Source organism: Cherax quadricarinatus, chromosome 63, assembly GCF_038502225.1.
Source record: "Cherax quadricarinatus isolate ZL_2023a chromosome 63, ASM3850222v1, whole genome shotgun sequence".
NCBI classification, from domain to species: Eukaryota; Metazoa; Arthropoda; class Malacostraca; order Decapoda; family Parastacidae; genus Cherax; species Cherax quadricarinatus.
This window is the reverse complement of record NC_091354.1, coordinates 15,976,998-15,994,008: the sequence shown is the minus strand read 5'-3', so window position 1 is coordinate 15,994,008 and position 17,011 is coordinate 15,976,998. Positions and strand designations below refer to the sequence as shown.

General features: G+C 46.1%; 1 protein-coding gene across 1 annotated transcript in view; it reads right to left on the bottom strand.

Moving 5' to 3' along the window:
- Nucleotides 1–17,011, bottom strand: part of LOC128698156 (uncharacterized) — a 542,913-nt gene that overhangs the window by 350,450 nt on the left and 175,452 nt on the right. The gene's annotated exons all lie outside the window — the stretch shown is intronic.

Below are 17,011 nucleotides of genomic sequence, written 5' to 3'. Positions count from 1 at the left end.
AAAACTATTTCACAGCCAGATCAGAAGACAACAGTAGACGACCAGAAATTTCGACTAACACAAAGAAGTCTGTGAAGTGTTGATGAGACGCTCTCAATGGAAACCCTGAGGGAGAGAGCACACCAGCACATACTGGACTCCACACACACACACACACACACACACACACACACACACACACACACACACACACACAAACATGGGTAAGGAGAGAAGTGAAGAAACTTTTGATGGACTGGATACATTAAAGGCAATATCACCTGATAAGGAGTCACCATGAATTCTGAGATAGGGAGCAGAAGCACTGTCTGGACCACTAGCTAAGATCTACAGGTCAATGGATATGGGAGAGATGCCAGAGAAGTGTAAGCAAATGTAATCCCTATACTTAAGAAAGGAGGCAGACAGGAAACACAGACCAGTTTCTCTGACACTCGTACCATGCAAAGTAATGGAAATTATCAGTAGAGCAGTAGAACACTTAGCAATAATTTCATAATAACATGGGTTCAGTCCTGTCTTACCAACCTGCAGTTCTGTGACAAAGTAACAGATGTGAGACGGGAGACAGGGATGGGTGGATTGCATTTTATTAGACTATAATAAAGAATTTGATATTGTACCCCACAAGAGGGTGTGGAAAGAAACATAAGGTGCAGGCGGGAATAATAGGAAACGTTGATAAATTAGACACGTGTGCAACTCTTGGGTACCTTTATTGAGGAAACGTTTCGCCACGCAGTGGCTTCATCAGTCCATACAAAGGAGAATCTTGAAGAACAGGAGGAGAATGAGGTAATCAGTCCCTCAACCTTGAGTCGATGTGGTCAGTCCATCAATCTTGAATAGAATACGGCATACGTGCGGAGAAGGAGCTTATAAACCGTTGGTAGGAGAGGTGCAGCAGTCATAGGTGGTGTCACATTTGTTCAATGTGGAAGTAGGTCGTGCCCAAGAATTAGGCAAGCGAAGAATTCCCAAGTATTAAGATTACAAGAAGTTGCAGTGTCTGACAGGTTTGTAGATGAATGGTTCAAAGAACCGACATGTTGATAAATTAGACACATGTGCAACTCTTGGGTACCTTTATTGAGGAAACGTTTCGCCACACAGTGGCTTCATCAGTCCATACAAAGGAGAATCTTGAAGAACAGGAGGAGAATGAGGTAATCAGTCCCTCAACCTTGTCGGTTCTCTGAACCATTCATCTACAAACCTGTCAGACACTGCAACTTCTTGTAATCTTAATACTTGGGAATTCTTCGCTTGCCTAATTCTTGGGCACGACCTACTTCCACATTGAACAAATGTGACACCACCTATGACTGCTGCACCTCTCCTACCAACGGTTTATAAGCTCCTTCTCCGCACGTATGCCGTATTCTATTCAAGATTGATGGACTGACCACATCGACTCAAGGTTGAGGGACTGATTACCCCATTCTCCTCCTGTTCTTCAAGATTCTCCTTTGTATGGACTGATGAAGCCACTGTGTGGCGAAACGTTTCCTCAATAAAGGTACCCAAGAGTTGCACATGTGTCTAATTTATCAACACGTCGGTTCTCTGAACCATTCATCTACAAACCTGTCAGACACTGCAACTTCTTGTAATCTTAATACTTGGGAATTCTTCGCTTGCCTAATTCTTGGGCACGACCTACTTCCACATTGAACAAATGTGACACCACCTATGACTGCTGCACCTCTCCTACCAACGGTTTATAAGCTCCTTCTCCGCACGTATGCCGTATTCTATTCAAGATTGATGGACTGACCACATCGACTCAAGGTTGAGGGACTGATTACCTCATTCTCCTCCTGTTCTTCAAGATTCTCCTTTGTATGGACTGATGAAGCCACTGTGTGGCGAAACGTTTTCTCAATAAAGGTACCCAAGAGTTGCACATGTGTCTAATTTATCAACATGTCGGTTCTCTGAACCATTCATCTACAAATAGGAAACGTACTCTGTTGGATCAGAGTACCTTAAGGGAAGGAAGCAATGAGTGATTGTCAGAGACGTCAGAACGGGGAAGAATAACTAGTGGGGTTTCGAAAGGATCTGCATTAGGACCAGTACTGTTTCTGGTTTATGCGCAGTGGTAACTCTGCACATTCATCAGATCTGCCTAAAAGACGCCATTAACATCAATATTCTAGTCTAATGAGAGCAAAGTAGCATCACTGGCCTGGCATGTCTTGTTCTGAAGGTTCTAGTTATCAAGCCTAGCATCTTCCTTGCGGCTGTGATAACACTACCGCAAAAAGTTAGAATTATATGGACAAGTATGCCAGACACAATGTGCGGGTGATGGCGCACCGTGTATGTGTACACGTGCACAACACGGCAACACCCACACGCATGCACACAAATACACGGGAGCGTCAACCACCACACACACAAATACACATGCGCCCACATGCACGCACGCAAATACACGGACGGGCACGCGCATGCATGAGTGCGCTCACACCCACGTCAAAACAGGGGAACGAGCACAAACATACATGGGCGCGCTCACACACGCAAAAACAAGGGAACGCACAAACCACACACACACAAACGGGCGCGCTCACAAATGGAATGCATTAGGAAAGGATGTAGCGAAGGCCACCCATCAGGGGAGGTCCTTGATGCCCATAAAGGGTTCCTGATCCAAGAAACTAGAGTTACCCCCTCCCTTCTTATATTGAATCTGACATGCCTATAATATGCCTGTAACCGGTTTTAAGGGTTTTCCTAATCTGGCAGCCTGGTCTCAGGCCAGACCTGCAGTGATTGTTTGATGAAGCAGGCTGTTGCCTCGTCTGTACTACCACCAGCACAACTACCATGACAACAGTCACCGCCATCACCAGAACAACTACCATCACCACAACAACCACCATCACCAGAAAGCCCACCATCACCAAAGCAACCACCATCACCAGAGCAACCACCATCACCAGAACAACCATCACCACAATAACCACCACCACAACTATCACCAGAACAACCACCATCACCAGAACAACCATCACCAGAACACCCACCATCGCCACAACATCCATCACAACAGCCATCATCACAACAACCACCATCACCATAACCACCATCACCGCAACAACCACCATCACCACAAGTACAATTACCACAACAACCACCATCACCACAAAAACCACAACAACAACTATCACCACATCACCATCACAACCATCACAACAATCACCACAACAACCATCACCACAACAACCATTACCACAACCATTACCACAACCATCACCACAACCATCATCACCACAACAACCATCACCACAACAACCATTACCACAACCATTACCACAACCATCACCACAACCATCACCACAACCATCATCACCACAACAACCATCACCACAACAACCATTACCACAACCATTACCACAACCATCACCACAACCATCACCACAACCATCATCACCACAACAACCATCACCGCAACAACCATTACCACAACAACCATCACAACCATCACCACAACCATTACCACAACCATCATCACCACAACAACCATCACCGCAACAACCATTACCACAACAACCATCACAACCATCACCACAACAACCATTACCACAACAACCATTACCACAACCATCACCACAACAACCATTACCACAACCACCATCACAAAAACCACAATCACCACAACAACCATCACCACAACAACCATTACCACAACCATCACCGCAACAACCATTACCACAACCATCACCGCAACAACCATTACCACAACAACCATCACCACAACAACCATTACCACAACCATCACCGCAACAACCATTACTACAACAACCATCACCACAACAACCATTACCACAACCATCACCACAACAACTATCACAACAACCATCATCACCACAACCATTACCACAACCATCACCGCAACAACCATTACCACAACAACCATCACCACAACAACCATCACCACAACAACCATTACCACAACAACCATTACCACAACAACCATCACCACAACCATCACCAGAACAACCATCACCAAAACAACCACCATCACAACCATCACCACAACAACCATTACCACAACCATTATCACAACAACCATCACCACAACAACCATCACCACAACCATCACCACAACAACCATCACCACAACAACCATCACCACAACAACCATCACCACAACAACCATCACCACAACCATCACCACAACAACCATCACCACAACCATCACCAGAACCATCACCAAAACAACCACCATCACAACCATCACCACAACAACCATTACCACAACCATTATCACAACAACCATCACCACAACAACCATCACCACAACCATCACCACAACAACCATTACCACAGCAGCCATCACCACAACAACCACCATCACCAGAACCACCATCACAACCACCATCACCACAACTATCACCACAACAACCATCACCACAACAACCACCATCACCAGAACAACCACCATCACAACCATCACCACAACAACCATTACCACAACAACCATCACCACAACAATCATTACCACAACAACCATCACCACAACAATCATTACCACAACAACCATCACCACAACAACCATTACCACAACAACCATCACCACAACAATTACCACAACCATCACCACAACAACCATTACCACAACAATCATCACAACAACCACCATCACCAGAACAACCACCATCACCACAACTATCACCACAACCACCATCACCACAACTATTACCAGAACAACCACCATCACTGCCGTAGCAAAAACGACTCAACATCTCGCCACCAACAAAAACGCCGCTATTTTAAGAACATTACGCAAGACTTACCTGGTATAGGAAGAGGAAGATGACCAGAGGGAGACTGCAGCTTGCAACACAAGAGGAAGACTGCAGCTTGCAACACAAGAGGAAGACTGCGGCTTGCAACACAAGAGGAAGACTGCGGCTTGCAACACAAGAGGAAGACTGCGGCTTGCAACACAAGAGGAAGACTGCGGCTTGCAACACAAGAGGAAGACTGCGGCTTGCAACACAAGAGGAAGACTGCGGCTTGCAACACAAGAGGCAGACTGCGGCTTGCAACACAAGAGGAAGACTGCGGCTTGCAACACAAGAGGAAGACTGCGGCTTGCAACACAGGAAGATTGCTACTTGCAACATAAAATGCTATCTTGCTACGTATGTACCGTTGTATGCACCGGGTGTTACCTGCGATCACTTTCCAGATTATAAATACTGCAGCCTGGCTTGAGGTCCGACTTCCCTGTTGACTACCAGTTCGACCAGACTATTGCAGCAAGTGGTCTGCAAGACCTATACAGCCATTATAACCTTGCTGATCCGGGTTTTTTCATGTATACCGTGTTCTCTAATTGTGCCTATGGCGCCCCTACTTTTCACTATTTTTATTTAACAATTCCTCCCATCTATGTTACTCTTGAAAATATTTCCATGTATATATTATTAGGTATCACTTCTCTGCTCCAGAGAGTATATGCAAAATGCTGTCAGGTCGTCCCAGTAGTTCAGATGTTTTCTTGATGTTATGCATCCCTAAAAGATCTCTGCATTTTCCAGCTGGGATATGTTAGGGTCCTTGAAAGATGCTGTGAGCACAGAACTATTCCAGATGCGAGAGCACAAGTCAGACTTATTTTATGTTGGTTTTCCTGTTCTTTCTCGTGTTTGTATTATTGTATCCACTATACTACAGATCACGTGGCAAATTATTTATAATTTTATCTTTTTCTTTCTTTCTATGAAAAAGTCTGCCTGCGTTTTCTAGCCTATGTTTCTTTTGACTCTCATTCTTGTTCTATAAGTAGTTAAATTTGTCACCGTTAAATATATTATTTTGTTTTGCGCACGTGAAGACAACGGTGATACCTTCAGAGACATTTAATGAGACACTTTTCATGACTATGTTACTATCATCCACAAAGGATGATTAAGCGTCGTTAGTGTTTTTTATCTGTCTGTTACCAAGGATGAAAAACAGTAAAGATCACTGCAACTGCTTACCATTCTAAGAGTGTGTGAGCGACATTACTATTTTCATGGGGAAACGCTAAATCCACAGGGGTTCATGCAACATCTAGGGGGGAAATAGACAATTAGACAAAGAGCCTTTCAAGAGAAGGAAGGCAGCCACCCCTTGAAGAGTGTTTGAGAGAGGTGTGTGCTGGGTGTGGCTCTGGCCAGGTACTGGGTATAACAGACAAGCTCTAGATTAATGTTACTGAGGAAAAAATGGTTATAATTATAACCATAATTTTTAAAGTGGTGGAGAGGTAAGCCAGTGGAAGGACTCGGTCAGATGACCAAAAGTTCCAGCTGCGGGTCATCATATGACTAAGACCCGCATCAAGACACACTTGTCCCGTTTCCTGACAAACCTTACCTAACCTAATCTAATGTTAAGGAGAGCACTTGCCAACACTCGTGATTTAACACACTTCAACCTGCTACCACCACAATCAAAAAATATTGCCTCAACAAATGTAGACGTTTCAGGAACAAACCGAATTTCTATCTGCAACAAGTGCTAGATCAGTCATTTTGTAATATCTATATAGGTCTAGGAGTCGCTGACAGCAACAGCCTCGTCAACCACCAGCCAGTCCGCCAACTATTGAGTCTGACCTCAGAGAGAGTTTAAAAACACATAATAACTGGAAGCATGTCACAGGACATAGACACGCTATGCTTACATTAGTATATTACGGAATAACTTATCAGTGAAGTATACCATACACACACACACACACACACACACACACACACACACACACACACACACACACACACACACACACACACACACACACACACACATACACACACACAAATACACACACAAATACACAAACAAATACACACACACACAAGTACACACACACACAAATACACACACACACAAATACACACACACAAATACACACACACACACAAATACACACACACACACAAATACACACACACAAATACACACACACACACACACACACAGTAGGGACAGCAAGCGCGCTAGTCACGCCGTCGGTGCTCCGGGAATTTAAGTGTTTTTGAGGGCTACCTAAGTGTTCTGCAAGGGTTGCTAAGTGTGTCAGGGTAGTGAACAATCCTAGAAGTGTTTTTTTTAATTGCCTGAGCCACATAAGTGTGGGGAGAGCCACAATTTTGTAAGTGATCTGGAAAATAAAAGCGTTGTGGCGCAGGCTAGTGTGTAAGGCGGCATTGCCAAGTGTCACCCAAGAAAGGTAATAAAGTGAAACAATCGTGTGACCAGTGAAAGAAATACAGTGAATAGGGTACATTATTAACGAGAAGAAATTGAGGTGGATCTACGCCAGGACGTACATCGAGCTGGATCTACGCCAGGACGTCACATCGAGCTGGACAATCTACAGTGCTACAGCTGCACTACAAGTACTGTATCACCTATGAATGGTTGTTTGGGTGTGGGGTTCAGGTTCCAATTAACCGCCAAGCTGAATGTGAATGGTCTAACTCTCATAGCACGATGAAGAATAGGCACTCAAGTATTCAATAAGGAATAGCAAATGGTAATCCATTGAACAAGGCGATTAACTTACTATAAGCAGGTCAAGCATAGGCAACATTGTAAGTAGGTGAGCGTAAGTCTCAGGAGAGTGGAGTTAGGTCACAAGAGGTTGTGGACGCAAGCGACCACTGAGAATCTACATTACACTCCAAGCACAAGCCACCTAGTTTTCAGACACATAATAAACCCACACATAATTCGACACATCATTACACACACACACACACACACACACACATATATATACACACACATACACACACACACACACACACACACACACACACACACACACACACACACACACACATATATACACACATACACAAACACACACACACACTCACACACACACACACACACACACAACACACACACACACATATATACACACACACAAACACACACACACACACACACACACATACACACACACACACACATGCCCACATACACATACACACATACACACACACACACACACACACACACACTGTAAGTAAGTGCCGGTAAGTCCCAGGAGGTTGGGGGTCAGGTCACAAGAAGGTGTGGGCAGCCAAGGACCACTGAGACTTACCTTAAACGCACAAGCCACCTACCTTTCAGTACATAATAAACCCACACATAATTCCACACACAATTGCACACACAATTGCACACAAAATTACACACACACACACACACACACACACACACACACACACACACACACACACACAACACACACACACACTCGGGGCCAGGAGCTAAGACTCGACCCCTGCAACCACAAATAGGTGAGCACACACACACATATCCAGACACACACTCCCCCCTCACCACCGACATCTCACTACTTCCCCTGATCCCATCCCTCCCTCGATCACCCTCCCCTCCCCCGATCACCCTAAACCCTCCCCACCCCTCCCCACTCGGCTCCCACATAGCCACAGTTCCTCCACTACTTCCCCCCCCCACACTCTGACATACACACTACTAACCTAACATACAGAACTACATAGGTTTCCCACTCAGAGGCAATCAGGATAAAACAAAAATGGGTTGCCAGAGAGCAACAAGAAAAACCAAGGGACAGGAGGAGGAAAATGCAAAAGAAGATTGGGCAGCAGAGCTCATAAAAAGGGATCATGAATAGGAAAAGAAACTAGAAGAACTTAGCATGAGAATGGAAGAGAGGATAGATTTGGAAAGCAGGAAGTGGGAGGTGCATGTCAAAGCAGCAGAAGCTAGGATACAGAGTTTAGAAGAGGAACTGAAAAATCTGAAACAGCCTAAAGAATTAAAGAACATTTTGGGATTGACAACAGAGACTCCTACCTCAGCCACAAATAAGGGGACTGTAGGGAAAGAAGGGGCACAACTGCATGGAGATGCTCTATCAGAGGAGACTGTAGCAAATGAAAGAGCTAAGCTTTATGTGGAGGCCCTAACAGACAACAACAGAGCCCAAGGAAAGCCGAGAAGGGAAAATGACAGGCCACTGAGCCCAAGTACATTAGCCAGTGAAACTGATGAAAGGAAACCTGCAGTGGAGGAAACCAAATTAAATGAGGGGATACACAGGGATATGCAGTGGGAGAATGAAAGGGTGAGGTCAGTCTTTTTGTATGGGCTCCAGGAAGTCGAAGGGGAAACATATGAAGCAAGAAAACAAGGGGAAAAAAAACAATTGAAAGCATCATGAAAGCAATAGAAGACGATATGACCCAGCTGGAAAATTTTTGGAGAATAGGGGGGTTTGTAAAAAAAAGAACCCGGCCAGTGAAAGTGACCTTCAAGGCAGAAGCGACTCGGACCAGGATCCTGCAGGAGAAAGCACGATTAAGGGACATGACGGCATACAGGAAGGTTTATCTCGACCGCGACAGAACACAAGAAGAAAGGAAGAAACAGAGAGATGGTACAAAGGCGAAAGGAGGAAAGAGAGGGGATGGAGAAGACAGACAGGAGATCCCAGACCCAGGAAGATCAAATACAGCCTCCCTCACAACTTCCTATAGAAGCCTCCCAACCAGGTCAACCCCAGTGCAACCAAACACTCTAAATCAAAATACCCATGCCACATCCAATGCCCCCACCCACTACATTACAAACTTCACCCCCACAGCAACAACCCATAGTTCCTTACCAGGTCTCCCACTTCCCCAACCCCAATATACTTCCCAGACCACAGTCTTAGAAAAGAAGTTGAAGGTGTGGTATACAAATGCAGATGGAATAACAAACAAGTATGAGGAGTGGCACGAAAGAATTAAAGAGACATCCCCAGACATAATAGCACTCACAGAAACAAAACTCACCAGAATAACAGATTCAATCTTTCCATCCGGATATCAAATCCTCAGGAAAGACAGAGGGAGAAGAGGGGGAGGAGGAGTTGCACTGCTCATTAAAAACCAGTGGGGTTTTGAGAAAATGGAAGGAATGGATGGCATGGGCGAAAGGGACTACTTAGTAGGAACAATCCAGTCTAAGGGACATAAGGTGATAATTGCAGTAATGTACAACCCACCACAGAACTGCAGGAGGCCAAGAGAAGAATACAATGAGAGCAACAGAGCAATGATCGACACACTAGCCGAGGTGGCCAGGATAGCACACATGGGGGGAGCAAAGTTACTAGTTATGGGTGATTTCAATCACAAGGAGATTGACTGGGAAAACCTGGAGCCCCATGGGGGTCCCAAAACATGGAGAGCCAAGATGATGGATGTGGTACTGGAGAACCTCATGCATCAACATGTTAGAGACACTACCAGAGAGAGAGGAGAGGATGAACCAGCAAGGTTGGACCTTGTATTCACCATGAGTAGTTCGGACATCGAGGGTATCATGTATGAAAGGCCCCTAGGAGCTAGTGATCATGTGGTTCTGTGCTTCGACTACATAGTTGAGCTCCAAGTGGAGAGAGTAGCAGGAATAGGCTGGGAAAAACCAAACTACAAAAGGGGGAACTACTCAGGCATGAGGAACTTCCTTCAAGACATTCAGTGGGAGAGGGAACTGACAGGAAAACCAGTACAAGAAATGATGGACTATGTAGCAACAAAATGCAAGAAGGCAGAGGAGAGGTTTGTTCCCAAGGGAAACAGAAATAATGGGAAGAACAGAACGAGTCCTTGGTTCACCCAAAGGAGTAGGGAGGCAAAAACTAGGTGTACTAGAGAATGGAAAAGGTACAGAAGAAGAGAACTCAGGAAAATAAAGAAATCAGCCGAAGAGCCAGAAACGAATATGCACAGATAAGAAGGGAGGCTCAGAGACAATATGAAAATGACATAGCATCAAAAGTAAAGACTGACCCGAAGCTGTTGTACAGGCACATCAGGAGGAAAACAACAGTCAAGGACCAGGTAATCAGACTGAGGAAGGGTGATGGGGAATTCACAAGAAATGACCGAGAGGTATGTCAGGAGCTCAACACAAGATTTAAAGAGGTATTTACAGTGGAAACCAGTAGGACTCCAAGAAATCAGAACAGGGGGGCACACCAGCAAGTGCTGGATGAGGTACATATAACCAAGGAGGAGGTGAAGAAGCTGCTATGCGAACTTGACACCTCAAAGACGGTGGGACCAGACAACATCTCTCCATGGGTCCTTAAAGAGGGAGCAGAGATATTGTGTGAGCCATTAACAAAGATCTTCAACACATCATTTGAAACTGGGCAACTCCCTGAGGTATGGAAAATGGCAAATGTAGTCCCAATTTTTAAAAAGGGAGACAGACATGAGGCACTAAACTACAGACCTGTATCACTAACGTGTATAGTATGCAAGGTCATGGAGAAGATCATCAGGAGGAGAGTGGTGGGGCACCTGGAAAGAAACAAGTGTATAATTGACAACCAGCACGGTTTCAGGGAAGGAAAATCCTGTCACAAACCTACTAGAGTTTTATGACAAGGTGACAGAAGTAAGACAAGAGAGAGAGGGGTGGATCGACTGCGTATTTTTGGACTGCAAGAAGGCCTTCGACACAGTTCCTCACAAGAGGTTACTGCAAAAGCTAGAGGACCAGGCACACATAACAGGAAAGGCACTGCAATGGATCAGAGAATATCTGACAGGGAGGCAACAACGAGTCATGGTACGCGATGAGGTGTCAGAGTGGGCGCCTGTGACAAGCGGGGTTCCACAGGGGTCAGTCCTAGGACCTGTGCTGTTCTTGGTATACGTGAACGACATAACGGAAGGGATAGACTCAGAAGTGTCCTTGTTTGCAGATGATGTGAAGTTAATGAAAAGAATCAAATCGGACGAGGATCAGGCAGGACTACAAAGAGACCTGGACAGGCTACAAGCCTGGTCCAGCAACTGGCTCCTTGAATTTAACCCTGCCAAATGCAAAGTCATGAAGATTGGGGAAGGGCAAAGAAGACCGCAGACACAATATAGTTTAGATGGCCAAAGACTGCAAACCTCACTCAAGGAAAAAGATCTGAGGGTGAGTATAACACCGAGCATATCTCCTGAGGCGCACATCAATCAGATAACTGCTGCAGCATACGAGCGCCTGGCAAACCTACGGATAGCGTTCCGATACCTCAGTAAGGATTCGTTTAAGACTCTGTATACCATCTACGTCAGGCCCATACTGGAGTATGCAGCACCAGTTTGGAATCCACACCTAGTCAAGCACGTCAAGAAATTAGAGAAAGTGCAAAGGTTTGCAACAAGACTAGCCCCAGAGCTACGGGGATTGTCCTATGAAGAAAGGTTGAGGGAAATCGGCCTGACGACACTGGAGGCCAGGAGGGTCAGGGGAGACATGATAACGACATATAAAATACTGCGCGGAATAGACGAGGTGGACAAAGACGGGATGTTCCAGAGATGGGACACAGACACAAGAGGTCACAATTGGAAGTTGAAGACTCAGATGAATCAAAGGGATGTTAGGAAGTATTTCTTCAGTCATAGAGTAGTCAGGCCATGGAATAGCCTAGAAAGTGATGTGGTGGAGGCAGGAACCATACATAGTTTTAAGGCGAGGTATGATAGAGCTCATGGGGCAGGGAGAGAGAGGACCTAGTAGCAATCAGCGAAGAGGCGGGGGCCAGGAGCTGTGACTCGACCCCTGCAACCACAAATAGGTGAGTACAAATAGGTGAGTACACACACCCTACCAGCCCACCAAGCAGGGCGGAAGAATGAAGGGGAGAGCAGCTGGGAGCAGGGATGGTGGTAGGGGAGGGGGGTGAAGGTGGAGAGTGGGATAGGTCACATGCAGAGGCATGACCATGCCACCAAGAGCTACAGGAAAAAACAAGGGAGAAAATGGCCATGTACAAACGGGAACCAGAGAGACAGAGAGAAAGGCAATGGGAGGAGGAGGGAGAGAAGTCAGTGTTTATTCATGGGCTTCAGGAGAGCAGGGGAAGGACATACTGTACAATGAAAGACGGCAGGAAGAAAGACAGGAGGTTGAAAACATCATAAAAGAAATAGAAGAGGACATGTCTGAGATAGTAAATTTTCAGAGAATAGGGGGGGGGGTACTTGAAGGTAAGAAAAGAGACAGTCAAGCCGATTTTCAAGACAGCAACAGTACAAAACAGGATCCTGCAAGAGAAACAACAGCTGAAGGAATTATCAGCATACAAGAGGGTATTCCTAGACCGAAACAGAACAAAAACAGAATGACAGCAGCTGAGGGAGAGGGCACAAAAGCAAAAGGGGCTAGGAGGAGAGACAAGGATAAAATCAGCAGAGGACAGCACGAGCAGGACAGAGCAACAAGAGCAAACACACACAGAACCATCCCCAGAACCCCACAACCAAACATGCTATCGCAACACAAACCACAATCCACACTTACAGCCCCCGCCCCATACTATACTGTAGAATCCCGCAGCAAACTGCCAGGTCCCCTACCCTCATAGACCCCCAAAACACAGTGTTGGAGAGGAAATTGAAGATATGGTACACCAACGCTGATGGAATAACGAATAAGTGGGAGGAGTGGCACGAAAGAGTCAAAGAGGCATCACTGGACATCACAGCTCTCACAGAAACCAGGCTCACAGGGATAACAGATGCCATCTTTCCAACAGGATATCAGATCCTGAGAAAAGACAGAGGGAACAGAGGAGGTGGAGGAGCGGCACTGTTCATCAAAAACCGATGGGATTTCGATGAGCTGGAGAGAGGAGACAGAGGGGAAGCAAGAGATTTACATAATAGGAATGCTTCAGTCTGGAGGTCCCAAGGTGGTAATTGCAGTGATGTATAACCCACCACAAAACAGCAGGAGGCCAAGGCAAAATTATGATGAGAGTAATAGAGCGATGGTTGACACACTGGCCGAAGTGGCCAGACGGGCTCATGTGAACAGGGCAAAGCTGCTGATCATGGGTGACTTCAACCACAAGGAAATCGACTGGGAGAAATTTGGAGCCACATGGGGGGCCAAGAAACATGGAGGGCTAAGATGATGGAGGTAGGACTGGAAAACCTCATGTACCAACACGTATGGGACACTACCAGAGACAGAGCAGAGGATGAACCAGCGAGACTGGACCTAGTATTCAGCTTGAGTAGTGCAGATATTGAGGACATCACATATGAAAGACCCCTCCCGGCCAGTGATCATGTACTCTGAGCTTCAAATACCACCACCATCACCACCCCTCACAATGAACTACCACCATCACCACCCAAACAATGAACTACCACCATCACCACCCCAACAATGAACTACCCCCATCACCACCCCCACAATAAACTACCACCGTCAGCATCCATCACAATGAACTACCACCATCAGCACCCCTCACAATGAACTACCACCATCAGCACCCCTCACAATGAACTACCACCATCACCACCCCCACAATGAACTATCAACATCACCACCCCCTCAATGAACTACCACCATCACCCTCAAATGCACTACCACCATCACAATGAACGACCACCATCACCACCCCCACAATGAACTACCACAAACATCACCTTCACAATGAACTACCACCATCACCACCCCCACAATGAACTACCACCATCACCACCCCCACAATGAACTACATCTATCTCCACCCTCACAATGCACTATCACCATCACAATGAACGACCACCATCAGAACTTCCACAATGAACTAGCACCATCACCACCCCCACAATGAACTACATCTATCTCCACCCTCACAATGCACCATCACCATCACAATGGACGACCACCAACACCACTTCCACAATGAACTAGCACCATCACCACCCCCACAATGCACTACCACCATCACAATGAACTAGCACCATCACCACCGCCACAATGCACTACCACCCTCACAATGAACTTCCACCATCACCACCCTCACAATGAACTACCACCATCACCACCCTCACAATGAACTTCCACCATCACAATGAATTTCCACCATCACCACCCTCACAATGAACTTCCACCATCACCACCCTCACAATGAACTTCCACCATCACCACCCTCACAATGAACTTCCACCATCACCACCCTCACAATGAATTTCCATCACCACCCTCACAATGAACTTCCACCATCACCACCCTCACAATGAACTACCACCTTCACCGCCCTCACAATGAACTACCACCATCACTACCCTTACAATGAACTTCCACCATCACCACCCTCACAATGAACTTCCACCATCACCACCCTCACAATGAACAACGTCCATCACCACCCTCACAATGAACAACGTACATCACCACCCTCACAATGAACTTCCAACATCACCACCCTCACGATGAACTACCACCTTCACCACCCTCACAATGAACAACGTCCATCACCACCCTCACAATGAAGTTCCACCATCACCACCCTCACAATGAACAACGTCCATCACCACCCTCACAATGAACTTCCACCATCACCACCCTCACAATGAACTTCCACCATCACCACTCTCACAATAAACTTCCACCATCACCTCCCTCACAATGAACTTCCACCATCACCACCCTCACAATGAACTTCCACCATCACCACCCTCACAATGAACTTCCACCATCACCACCCTCACAATGAACTTCCACCATCACCACCCTCACAATGAAATTCCACCATCACCACCCTCACAATGAAATTCCACCATCACCACCCTCACAATGAACTACCATCACCACCCTCACAATGAACTTCCACCTTCATCACCTTCACAATGAACTTCCACCTTCACCACCCTCACAATGAACTTCTAACTTCACCACCCTCACAATGAACTACCACCATCGTACTCACAATGAACTACCACCATTACCCTCGCAATGAACTACCACCATCACCCTCACAATGAACTACCATCATCACCCTCACAATGAACTACCACCATCACAATGAACTTCCACCATTACCACCCTTACAATGAACTTCCACCTTCACCACCCTCACAATGAACTTCCACCTTAACCACACTTACAATGAACTTCCACCTTCACCACCCTCACAATGAACTACCACCATCACCCTCACAATGAACTACCACCATCACAATGAACTTCCACCATCACCACCCTCGCAATGAACTATCACCATCAGCACCGTCACAATGAACTTCCACCTTAACCACACTTACAATGAACTTCCACCTTCACCACCCTCACAATGAACTTCCACCTTCACCACCCTCACAATGAACGTCCACCTTCACCACCCTCACAATGAACTACCACCATCACCCTCACAATGAACTACCACCATCATAATGAACTTCCACCATCACCACCCTCACAATGAACTTCCACCTTAACCACCCTCACAATGAACTTCCACCTTCACCACCCTCACAATGAACTTCCACCTTCACCACCCTCACAATGAACTTCCACCTTCACCACCCTCACAATGAACTACCACCATCACAATGAACTTCCACCATCACCACCCTTACAATGAACTTACACCATCACCACCCTCACAATGAACTTCCATCACCACCCTCACAATGAACTTCCACCATCACCACCCTCACAATGAACTTCCACCATCACCACCCTCACAATGAACTTCCACCATCACCACCCTCACAATGAACTTCCAACATCACCATCCTCACAATGAACTACCACCATCACCACCCTCACAATGAACTTCCACCTTCACCACCCTCACAATGAACTTCCACCTTCACCACCCTCACAATGAACTTCCACCTTCACCACCCTCACAATGAACTTCCACCTTCACCACCCTCACAATGAACTTCCACCTTCACCACTCTCACAATGAACATCCACCTTCACCACCCTCACAATGAACTACCACCATCACCCCTCACAATGAACTACCACCATCACACTCACAATGAGCTACCATCACAATGAACTTCCACCATCACCACCCCTACAATGAACTTCCACCTTCACCACCCTCACAATGAACTTCCACCTTAACCACCCTCACAATGAACTTCCACCTTCACCACCCTCACAATGAACTTCCACCTTCACCACCCTCACAATGAACTACCACCATTACAATGAA